Source organism: Capricornis sumatraensis, chromosome 13 (genome assembly GCF_032405125.1).
Source record: "Capricornis sumatraensis isolate serow.1 chromosome 13, serow.2, whole genome shotgun sequence".
Taxonomy (NCBI): Eukaryota; Metazoa; Chordata; class Mammalia; order Artiodactyla; family Bovidae; genus Capricornis; species Capricornis sumatraensis.
Genome location: NC_091081.1, coordinates 3849895 through 3861502, shown reverse-complemented (window position 1 = coordinate 3861502; position 11608 = coordinate 3849895).

Below are 11608 nucleotides of genomic sequence, written 5' to 3'. Positions count from 1 at the left end.
CTTTTATGTTCAGTAATTGCCTCCAATGTTTATTTATTGAGTATCCAGTAAATGTCAATATTTCTCTAGGAACAATCACTGAACAAAAAGCCCCCAAATCTTACCTTATTCTTATAGGACTCACCTTCTACTGCTGAGCAGACAAACACCTAGAGGTATGTGAAGCTGAGGAGATATCAGGTAAAGATGTGTAAATGATAATATAATCATGATGTCAGTGAACCGTTTTCTGCCACCACATGCTAGACACTATTCCAAACATTTTATCTATAAAAATTCACTGAATCCAACACTCTTCTGAGATGTGAACTATCATATATCTCCATTTAACAGAAGAGGAAATTGAGGCATTTCTCCAGAGATCAACTTTTACAGAAACATACCTACAACAAAGGACTTCCCTGGTGGCTCAGACAGTAGAGTCTGCTTACAATGCAGGAGAGCAGGGTTCAATCCCTGGGCCAGGGAGATCCCCTGGAGAAGGAAATGGCAATCCGCTCCAGTATTCTTGCCTGGAAAACCCCATGGATGGAGAAGCCTGGCAGACTACAAGCCATGGAGTAGCAAAGAGTTGGACACGACTGAGTGACTAACACACACACACGTTCAACAAATGTGTGATTGTCCTGGTTGAAGCAGCCATGAGTAGCCTCCTCACACTCAGCCTCCACCTCACACTCCTAGTCGCCCTTCGAGATTCTTCAAGAAATGAGATCTTTTGGCTTTGAAGAAAAAAAATTGAAAATCACTGACTTCTGACAGCTCATTTCTTGTGAGACTGAATGGCTGATATAGCGCCTGCTCATCCTATTGTAAAGAGTTAGTGGATATTTTAGACATATCCTTTCACCCTTTACCCTTATCTTCCTATGAAGTGAGGAGTTAAAAAAAGGTGTCCCTGTTTCACAAATGAACTTAACAAGACATAAAGAAGTACTGGCTAACACTGTTTTCTACCAGCTACTATGAGACTAATCAGATCATAAAACTGAAAATGTTCTTTTATTCTTTCCTCCAAGTACCAACAGCACCTAAGTCCTCCATTTAGATGAAAACAGATACTCTAGAGAAGGTCATTTCACCAACACTGCAGTAATGTTTTTCACTTGGGATTGTTAACCTTTACTAATATTTATTGAACATGTACTTCATGAACCTTTCACCAAATTAGAAATTGAGATCATACAGAGGCTTATGGTCTGTAATATTGAGGTCAAAAATATAGCTAAAGAGAAAGAATATAAGTGTTAACTTTGATATATTTTAAAAGGTCAGTTTTCATTCCAATCCCAAAGAAAGGTAATTCCAAATAATCTTGAAATTACCACACAATTGCACTCGTTTCACATGCCGGCAAGATTATGCTCAAAATCCTTCAAGCTATGCTTCAGCAGCATGTGAGCGAAGAACTTCAGCAGCCTGTGAGCGAAGATGTACACACTGGATTTTGAAAGGCAGAGGAACCAGAGATCAAATTGCCAACAAATGCTGGATCATAGAAAAAGCAAGTGAATTCCAAAAAAAAAGTCATCTACTTCTGCTTCACTGACTACGTGAAAGCCTTTGACTATGTGGGTCACAACTGTGTCATATACTTAATGAGATGGAAATACCAGATCCCATTATATGCTCCTGAGAAACCTGCATGCAGGGCAAGAAGCAACAGTTAGAACTGGACATGAAACAATAGACTGGTTCAAAACTGGGAAAGGAGTAGGTCAAGGCTGTATATTGTCATCCTGCTTATTTAACTTATATGCAGAGTACATAATGAGAAATGCTGGGCTGGATAAAGCACAAGATGGAATCAAGATTGCAGGGAGAAATATTAATAGCCTCAGATATGCAGATGATACCAGTTTAATGGCAGTAAGTGAAGAGGAACTAAACAGCCTCTGGATGAAGGTGAAAGAGGACTGTGAAAAACCTGATTTTCAAAAAATGAAGATCATGGCATCCTGTCCTATGACTTCATAGCAAATAGATGGGGAAAATGTGAAAACAGTGTCAGACTTCATTTTCTTAGGCTCCAAAATCACTGCAGATAGTGACTGCAGCCATGAAATTAAAGAACACTTGCTTCTTAGAAGAATAGCTATAATAAACCTAGACAGTGTACTAAAAAGCAGAGACGTAACTTTGCCAACAAAAGTCTATCTAGTCAAAGCTATGGTTTTTCCAGTAGTCATGTATGGATGTGAGAGTTGGACCATAAAGAAATCTGATCACCAAAGAATTTGATCACCAAAGAACGCTTTTGAACTGTGGTGTTGGAGAAGGCTTTGAGAGTCCCTTGGACTGCAAGGAGATCAAACCAGTTATTCCTAAAGGAAATCAACCCTGAATATTCATTGGCAGGACTGTGCTTCAGCTGAAGCTCTAATACTTTGGCTACTTGATGCAAAGAGCTGACTCACTGGAAAAGACCTGCTGCTGGGAACGATTGAGGGCAGAAGGAAACAGGATGACAGAGGATGAGACAGTTGGATGGCATCACTGACTCAATGGATATGAGTTTGAGCAAACTCTGGGAGACAGTGAAGGGCCTGGAAGTCTGGCATGCAGCAGTTCACGGGGTCACAGAGAGTCAGACACAACTTAGCAACTGAACAACAACAATATCCAAAGAAGGGTGTCTGTGTGTATGGGTAAATTGATGGTTTAGTGGATGAATGGGTGAAAACCAGATGAAGGGATATATAGATGGATGCATGGAAAGGTGTATGTATGGATGGATGGGTGAATGGATAGATAGATTGGTTGAGAAGAATGAATGGGTGGATGGGCCACAGGTTGATTAATACAGTGAAGGTGAAAGGATACATGTAGATAGACAAAATAACTACTAAATAAATAGTAAAGATATGAGTGCTGTTTATACAGATATCAGTAACCATTATTAATGAGGTTGATTAAATGATGTTTGCTATTACATATTTAAGAATGCAAGAAAATAGGCTATGAAGAATTTAGAAATTTTTGTATTTGTCTAAACTAAAAGAATGAATTCTTATATGTCTCTAGAATAATTATCCAATAAATCATTATTCATAACTATAGTAAATAATTATTTAAGAAAGTGTCTTGAAATTGAGTCTTTAAAAACAGGTATCTTGAAAAAGTGGAAAGGAAGACACTCCCAGCAGGAAGACGAAATGCCAGAGGAAGGAATAGAGAGGGTTTATACACAAGAAATAAATCCATATGTTTGACATGGAAGTTCCATGTTGGGAAAGGGTGAATGATGAGGCTGACAGTGAAGCAGGTGCCAGATTATGGAGCACCTCACGCCCTTGGATGAGGTGTTTAGAGTTTCCCCTCCACATACTAAGGAGATCTTGCATATCTGTGGTTTTGTTTGTTTGGGTTTTTTAGTTTGGGGGATTTGTTTGCTGGACTGGTTTTTTAAAAGTAATGTATGCCAACTACATCGCTGCAGGCCATGGGGTTGCAGAGTCAAGCACAACTGGGTGACTGAACAACAACCACAGCATGCCAACTGCTCTCCTGGGAAAATTACTCTATGTGATAAAGAAATGATTCGTGAAGGGAGAGGAAGTTTGTGTTTGCTAACAAAGACGACACCAGCTCTTCTGCTCAGATAGCCCCTTAGAAAGATCTTCAGTGACCAAGCAACCTGAGATAGGCTTAACCTGATCTGTACCCCAACTAACTCACCACACTTTTACCTTGCTTTATTTATCTTTACAGCCTTTATGTTTACCTTGATATAAACATATATACTTAATTGTTACCTGTTTATTTTTATTTTCTTTTTCCCACTAGACTATATTCTTCAAGAAGGTAGGGAACTGAGTTTGCTCACTGATTTATTTCTAGTTTACAGAAGAGTACCTGGCCCAGGGTGGCATTCAGTAAATATTTGTTTTACAAAGAATGAGTCTAAACAATAAGGAGTCATTTATAGAAAGTCCACAAACCTGTAAATTCAGTCATAGTGCATGTGTGTGTTGGCCACTCAGTTGTGTCTGATTCTTCATGACCCCATGAACTGTAGCCCACCAGGTTCCTCTGTCCATGGAATTCTCCAGCCAAGAATATTGGAGTGGGTTGCCATTTCCTCCTCCAGGGATCTTCCCAACCCAAGGATTGAACCTGGATTTCTAGAATTGCAGGCAGATTCTCTACTGTCTGAGCTACCAGGGAAGCCCAATAAAACTTTTAAAATAAGCCAAAATTATTTTAACTGAGGAAAAAATCCAAAGCAAATTAAATAAGGTAGTTACATATTGACAAAACATACAAAGCTAACCTAATTATAGAATATGAAATTCAGCAATTAATAATTTTAAACACCTTTGCTATAAAAAGCATTAAGAAATAACAGGGGATTATGTAAACAAGAAATAATCTTTAAATCCACAAAATTCAAATCTCAAACCTGGGAAGGAGAAGAAGGATCACAGAATCTGGTCTGTAAATCTACAGAAAGCTAATGGAACAGAGCCAGACAATGGCTTCTTTCTCAGCGCTAACAAGACTTGGACGGACTTCATACTAAATGGAACCTGCCTCCAAGTCTACCTCATCTAGGCTTTCTACACAGAAAAACAGATTTGTTGGCAGAGACAGAGGTAACAAATCAAACAGCCCATCCAACTCATTTAAACTTGGTTTTTTGGTTGTGGTACAAGGTGAAAATATTCATCCCCAAGAACTTGCAGAGAGAGAGCACTGCTTGTCCTCACCTCACTTCCCTCCCTCCAGAAGCCAGGTGGTAGGTTGGGTCCAGGTTTATAATTGAGTTGTATAGCTTCCAACATCATTCCCACACAAGCAAAACATTAAGGGAAAGAGCTATACATTGAAAAATTAACCATTTTGCATTTGGAATCATAGATTATATTTGACTTCCTCAACACTAATTACTCTAGAAATTCCAGACCAAGAGATAGGGTGTGAAAAAGTTGGATGGCCTCATCAATTCAATGGGCATGAGTTTGAGCAAACTCCAGGAGATAGTGAAGGACAGGGAAGCTTGGCCTGCTGCAGTCCATGGGGTTGCAAAGAGTTGGGATCAACTTAGCAACTAAACAACGAACAATCTTGCTGAGATACTATGAACATTCCCGCTGGTGCCACAACAAAACCTCTTTCCAAAGATAATTTAAGACAAACACACACACGTAAACCAAAAAGCATTTCCTCTAAAGATGAAAAGGTGTACAATTTAAGAACATTCTATCACATTGTTCATATTTGGGAATGATTCGTCTGCATCTGCAGCCCTCCTACTCTCCGTGTCCTCTCAACTCAGCTTCTCCAGGGAAAGTACACTAATTCATAACCAAGTCTATTGTCCTACAGCCGAAGGGAACATTGTAATTCTTCTTCCCAGCCACTTAAAGTACAGTCAGCCCAGATGAAAACACTGTTTCAGCTGTGACTCCATCATTATACCTAGAAATTACCCTCAAAAGTAAGCATGTCAAAAATTTAAATATTCTGCCCATATATTCAATTTTTATTGTAGAGAAAGATCACATCAAATTTTGACCAAATAAAATAGGAGGAACCAGTGCTCCAAGGGGAGTGAGTTTTAGATATTAAGTTTCATTAGCCCAGTCAAGTCCAACTCTTTGTGACCCCAAGGACTGCAGCACACCAGGCTTCCCTGTCCATCTCCAACACCTAGAACTTGCTCAAACTCAAATCCATCAAGTTGGTGATGCCATCCAATCATCTCATCCTCTGTCATAACCTTCCCCTCCTACCTTCACTCTTTCCCAGCATCTGGGTCTTTTCTAAGGAATCAGTTCTTCCAATCAGGGAGCCAAAGTATTAGAGCTTCAGCTCCAGCATCACTCTTTCCAATGAATATTCCTTTCTTTTTCTTGGAGATAGTTTTGATCACTGCCTCCTGTACAATGTTATGAACTTCCATCCATAGCTCTTCAGGCACTTTGTCTATCAGATCTAATCCCTTGAATCTATTTGTCCCTTCCACTGTATAATTGTAAAGGATTTTATTTAGATCATTGCAATAACGTGACCCCACAGAGACTGAGTCAGACCTGCTTTGAGTGTTTGCGTGTCTCCTGCATTGGCCCGCCACAGGAACAGGGGTTCTGGCTGCAGCAGACCTGGGAGGCATGGTGCACGTCATAAGTCATCTTGCAGGAGGTTGCCTTTAGCCCCACCATAGAGCCACTGAGCAGATGATCCATAAGCTGGAGAACAATCATACCAAAGAAGTTCTCTCACTGCTACAAAAGTTATAGGACCCACAGTAGATTTCCAGCCTGGGGATCTGGCAAAGGGACTGAGAACACATGGGAATTTGACTTTGAAGACCAGTGGGATTTTATTACAGAACTTCCACAGGACTGGGGAAACAGACTATTGATGGGGACAAACAAAACTTGTGTGCACCAGGACCCAGGAGGAAGGATCAGTGACACCACAAGAGCCTGAGCCAGACTTGCCTGTGAGTGTCCAGGATCTCTGGCAGAGGTGTGGGTTGACAGCAGCCTGCCACCGGGTCTAGGGCACTGAACAGCAGTCTTGGGAGCTGTGGCAAGCTGGTATAAGTCATTTTGAAAAAGGTCATCACTACAGCCATTACCCCTACCATAGTTTGGCCTCAGGTCAAACTATAAGGAGGGAACACAGCCCTGCCCAGCAAAAGAAAATTTATTAAAGAATTACTAATCTTGGCCCCACCCATCAGAGCAAGACCCAGATTCCTTCATAGTCAGTCTCTCCCATCAAGAAGCTTCCACAAATCTCTTATCCTTATCCTTCAGAGGGCAGACAGAATGGAAATCGCAACCACAGAAAAGTAACCAAACAGATCCCATGGATCACAGCTTTGTCCAACTCAATGAAACTATGAGCCATGCCATGTAGAGCCACCTAAGACAGACAGGTCTTGGTGGAGAGTTCTAACAAAACGTGGTCCACTGGAGAATGGAATGGCAAACAACTTCAGCATTATTGCCTTGAGAACTCCATGAACAGTATGAAAAGGCAAAAAAATAGGACACTGAAATTTGAGCTCCACAGGTCGGTAGGTGCCTAATATGCTACTGGTGACCAGTGGAGAAATAACTCCAGAAAGAATGAAGGGATGCAACCAAAGCAAAAACAACACCCAGTTGTGTATTGGACTGGTGATAGAAGCAGGGTTTGATGCTGTTAAGAGCAATATTGCATAGGAACCTGAATGTTAGGTCCATGAATCAAGGCAAATTGGAAGTGGTCAAACAGGAGATGGCAAGAGTGAACAACGACATTTTGGGAATCAGTGAACTAAAATGGACTGGAATGGGTGAATTTAAGTCAGATGACCATTTTATCTACTGCTGTGGGCAAGAATCCCTTAGAAGAAATGGAGTAGCCATCATAGTCAACAAAAGAGTCTGAAATGCAGTACTTGGGTGCAATCTCAAAAGTGACAGAATGATCTCTGTTTCCAAGGCAAACCATTCAATATCACCGTAATCCAAGTCTATGCCTCAAGCACTAACGCCAAAGAAGCTGAAGTTGAACAGTTCTGTGATGACCTATGAGACATTCTAGGACTAACAACAAAAAAGATGTCCTTCTCATCACTGGGGACTGGATGCAAAAGTAAGAGTGAAGAGTGACGGCAGTAACAGGCAAGCTTGGCCTTGGAGGACAAAATGAGGCAGGGCAAAGGCTAGCAGACTTTTGCACTGGTCATAGCAAGCGCCCTCTTCCAGCAACGCAAGAGATGACTCTACACATGGACATCCCCAGATGGTCAATACCGAAATCAGATAGATTATATTTTTTGTAGCAAAAGTTGGAGAAGCTCTATGCAGTCAGAAAAAACAAAACCAGGAACTGACTGTGGCTCAGATCATGGACTCTATATTGCAAAATTCAGACTGAAACTGAAGAAAGTAGGGAAAACCACTAGACCATTCAGATATTAGCTTTATTCACTGGTATCAGTTCAATGACAAGTTTCCTGGGTGCCACTGCATTGATTAGTAAACATCAATTTTCAGACCATCTAAACTCACAGTGAAATTAATGACATCCTTATGTGCATTATTTTTATTGTTCTTTGAGCATACAATTATATATATACATATATATGTGTGAAGAGAGAGAGTCCATAAAATATAGCAAAAAATAAGCCCATCTGTAGCTCTTCAAAAATCTGAAAAACAGTTTGGCTTACCAAGCACTTGCTCTGACTTCCAATAGCAAATCCAATTTAGCTCTGTCTCTGGTAGCAAGTAGTCATGTAATTGAGCATAATTTGTCACAATTGGCCATTCTGACTAGAGAACCATTTAGGATTGAGTTAGTACAAACATTGGAAAGCCCTTGCAACATTCCAGCTAAAAAACAGAAAAGATATAACATGGCAATCTGCCCTCCCTCAAAAAAAATCTATTAAACTGTAATATTTTTTCTTTATTTACTTTGAATATTGTTATTGCCAAAATATTGCTATTTGCATAAAGTTCTGATCCCTGTCTATAGAAGTAACATTCACATTTAATTCTTCAGTGTCATGTGGCCTAAAATTCAGCACTTATATAGTACCTCTCACTTAAGACTTTTTTCCAAAGTGTTTGAAATAAAATTTTGACAGGTTGATTTTCCTCACATCAATGCTGCTTGACTACATAAATCTTTTGACTCTGACATTTCCAAATGTACTAAACAGAATAAAATTGTTCCTCAGTAACTGCAGAAGGGCTAGTTCCAGATTCCCTCAGATATCAAAATTCAAGCAACCTCCTGTATTAATATTTATATATAAATGAACATTGTATTTACATATAACCTATGCACTTCCTCCTCTATATTTTAAATCATCTCTAGATTACTTATAATACCTAATACAATGCAAATGCCATGCAAACAGTTGTCTGCATGTGACAAATTCAAGTTTTGGTTCTGGAACTTTCTGGAATTAAAAAAAAAAATATTTCCCATCTTTAGCTTTAATCCATAGATACAGAACCTTGGAATATGGAGGACAAATCATATATGGAAATGAAAGATGGAAGTACTCATGGATTTCTTGATCAGAGGAAGAAAACAGACCATGACATTCACTGTAAAGTCATTATACAGTGAATGGCTTTTACTAAAGTAAAAACAAACCTCTAGAAAAGGATGGTAGTGCCACAACATTGAGGACATTGTTAAAAGTCATCAAATGTTAAGAAAAAGACATAATAAGACTTCAGATGTAGCTTCTCACTTTTATAATGGCTGAGGACTTTGTAGCACTGTGACTTTCTGCACTGGAACAATGTCTCGGAATACATGATAATGCATGATAATGCATGCAACATTTGTGCTTGTCCTTGTCCTCAGTCGTTCAGTCGTGTCTGATTCTCTGTGATCCCATAGTGTAGTCTGCCAGGCTCCTCTGCCCACTGGATTTTCCAGGCAAGAATACTGGAGTGGGTTGCTATTTCCTACTCCAGGAAATATTCCAGACCCAGGGATAGAATCTGTGTGTCTTGTGTCTCCTGCATCGGAGGCTGATTCTTTACGACTGGGCCACCTGGGAAGCCTACATGCAACACTAATGATAATAATAATGGCAATAATAATAATAATAACAGTGTGTTAGCATTCTTGAGTTCTGCCTGTGTGCCAGAACTTTGCAAACTTTCAATTTACAAGCAAAACCCTAACCCTAATCCCACGAGGCTGGTGCTATTATATGTTGGTTTGATTGATGAGACTGGGGTTTAGGGAGAGAATTTGCAAGAATGCAAATTTAGGTCTCTCTGATTCTAAACCTTAAGCTTCCAGACATTACATATTCTATCTTAAAACACTAAGGAATAATCATTTAGGGAAACTTTGCATGCAAGTTAATATAATTTAAAATTGTTATAAAATATTTTAAATTAAATTTTGCAAGTTTTTGCATATACTGTTAACTAAAATGCTCATATAATTTTTTTCAAAATGTATGTAGGATATCTTTTTCATTTCTTTTCAACTTCACCTTCTATATATCATGTTTATTTCACTAAGCAATAATATTCCTTTTGAGTTAGCAAAAAATTTGCTTTGCTGATTCAGAAGAAGTTTTTCATAAAAGAGGTCAAGGTTTGAGATTTTCTTATGACATTAATTTAATCATTAAGGTTACCACCTATAGCACAATACATATAAATGCATGTAATAAATATAATTCTGTAAACCTCAGCATTCTAAGGACACATCCTAAAGCCCCTACAGACAATTAAAACATACCATGTGGAAAACAGTGAACAAAGACTAATCTTAAGAAATTATTCCTAACTTTGTTCTCTGGCAATGATTCTCAGCTTTAAATCCTCAGTCTTTATCCCTTTGGTGGTCAGTAGCTTGGACATCAAGTGCAGAGCAAGAACACATAAGACACATTTGATAACCATTATCTTTTATGAAGCTCTGATGCTCATCTCTGTTGGAAGAGCAACTATTTTTCCTCAGTGTAACAGAATGAGAACACGTGAACATAGCTATCAATACATCTCAAAATACATCTACCTATTCCCTCCCTTTTATAAGCAATAGGAAAATTAAAATCTCTATTAAGCTAGGATTGGCCAACTGTTTCACCACAGAGCTCTTAATAATTAAAAGGAAATGCTACAGAATTATACACAGTTAAACATGTAATACCAAGGAGTTAATGTACATTAAAGTTAATGTACATGCTTATATAAGGCAGCATTCTCAGGGTAGATTATTTGCAATAATGTATTATTTTAACCCCAATTTTAAGAAACGTGTGAGAGGAGGGGACTTTAGATGAAGGCAGTCAAAAAGTGCAAACTCAGCTTAAGATATATAAATACTAGAGAATATAAAGTACAACGTGATAAATATTAACATAGCTATTTGTTATGAGAAAAGCGTTAAAAGAGTAAATCCTAAGAATTCTCATCACAAGAAAAAAAGTTTTTTCTAATTCTTTAACATCGTACCTGTATGAAGTGATGGATGTTCACTGAACGCACTGTGGTCATCATTTCACAACAGATGTAAGTCAGGTCATTATACTCTATACCTTAAACTTACACAGTGCTGCATGCCAATTCAGTTCAGTTCAGTCGCTCAGTTGTGTCCGACTCTTTGCAACCCCATGAATCGCAGCACGCCAGGCCTCCCTGTCCATCACCAACTCCCGGGGTTCACCCAAACTCATGTGCATCAAGTCAGTAATGCCATCCAGCCATCTCACCCTCTGTTTTCCCCTTCTCCTCCTGCCTTCAACTCTTCACATGAGGTGGCCAAAGAATTGGAGTTTCAGCCTCAGCATCAGTCCTTCCAAAGAAATCCCAGGGCTGATCTCCTTTAGGATGGACTGGTTGGATCTCCTTGCAGTCCAAGGGACTCGCAAGAGTCTTCTCCAACACCACAGTTCAAAAGCATCAATTCTTCAGCCCTCAGCTTTCTTCACAGTCCAACTCTCACATCCATACATGACCACTGGAAAAACCATAGCCTTGATTAGACGGACCTTAGTCGGCAAAGTAATATCTCTGCTTTTCAATATGCTGATTATAACTTTCCTTCCAAGGAGTAAGTGTCTTTTAATTTCATGGCTTCAATCACCACCTGCAGTGATTTTGGAGCCCAGAAAAAATAA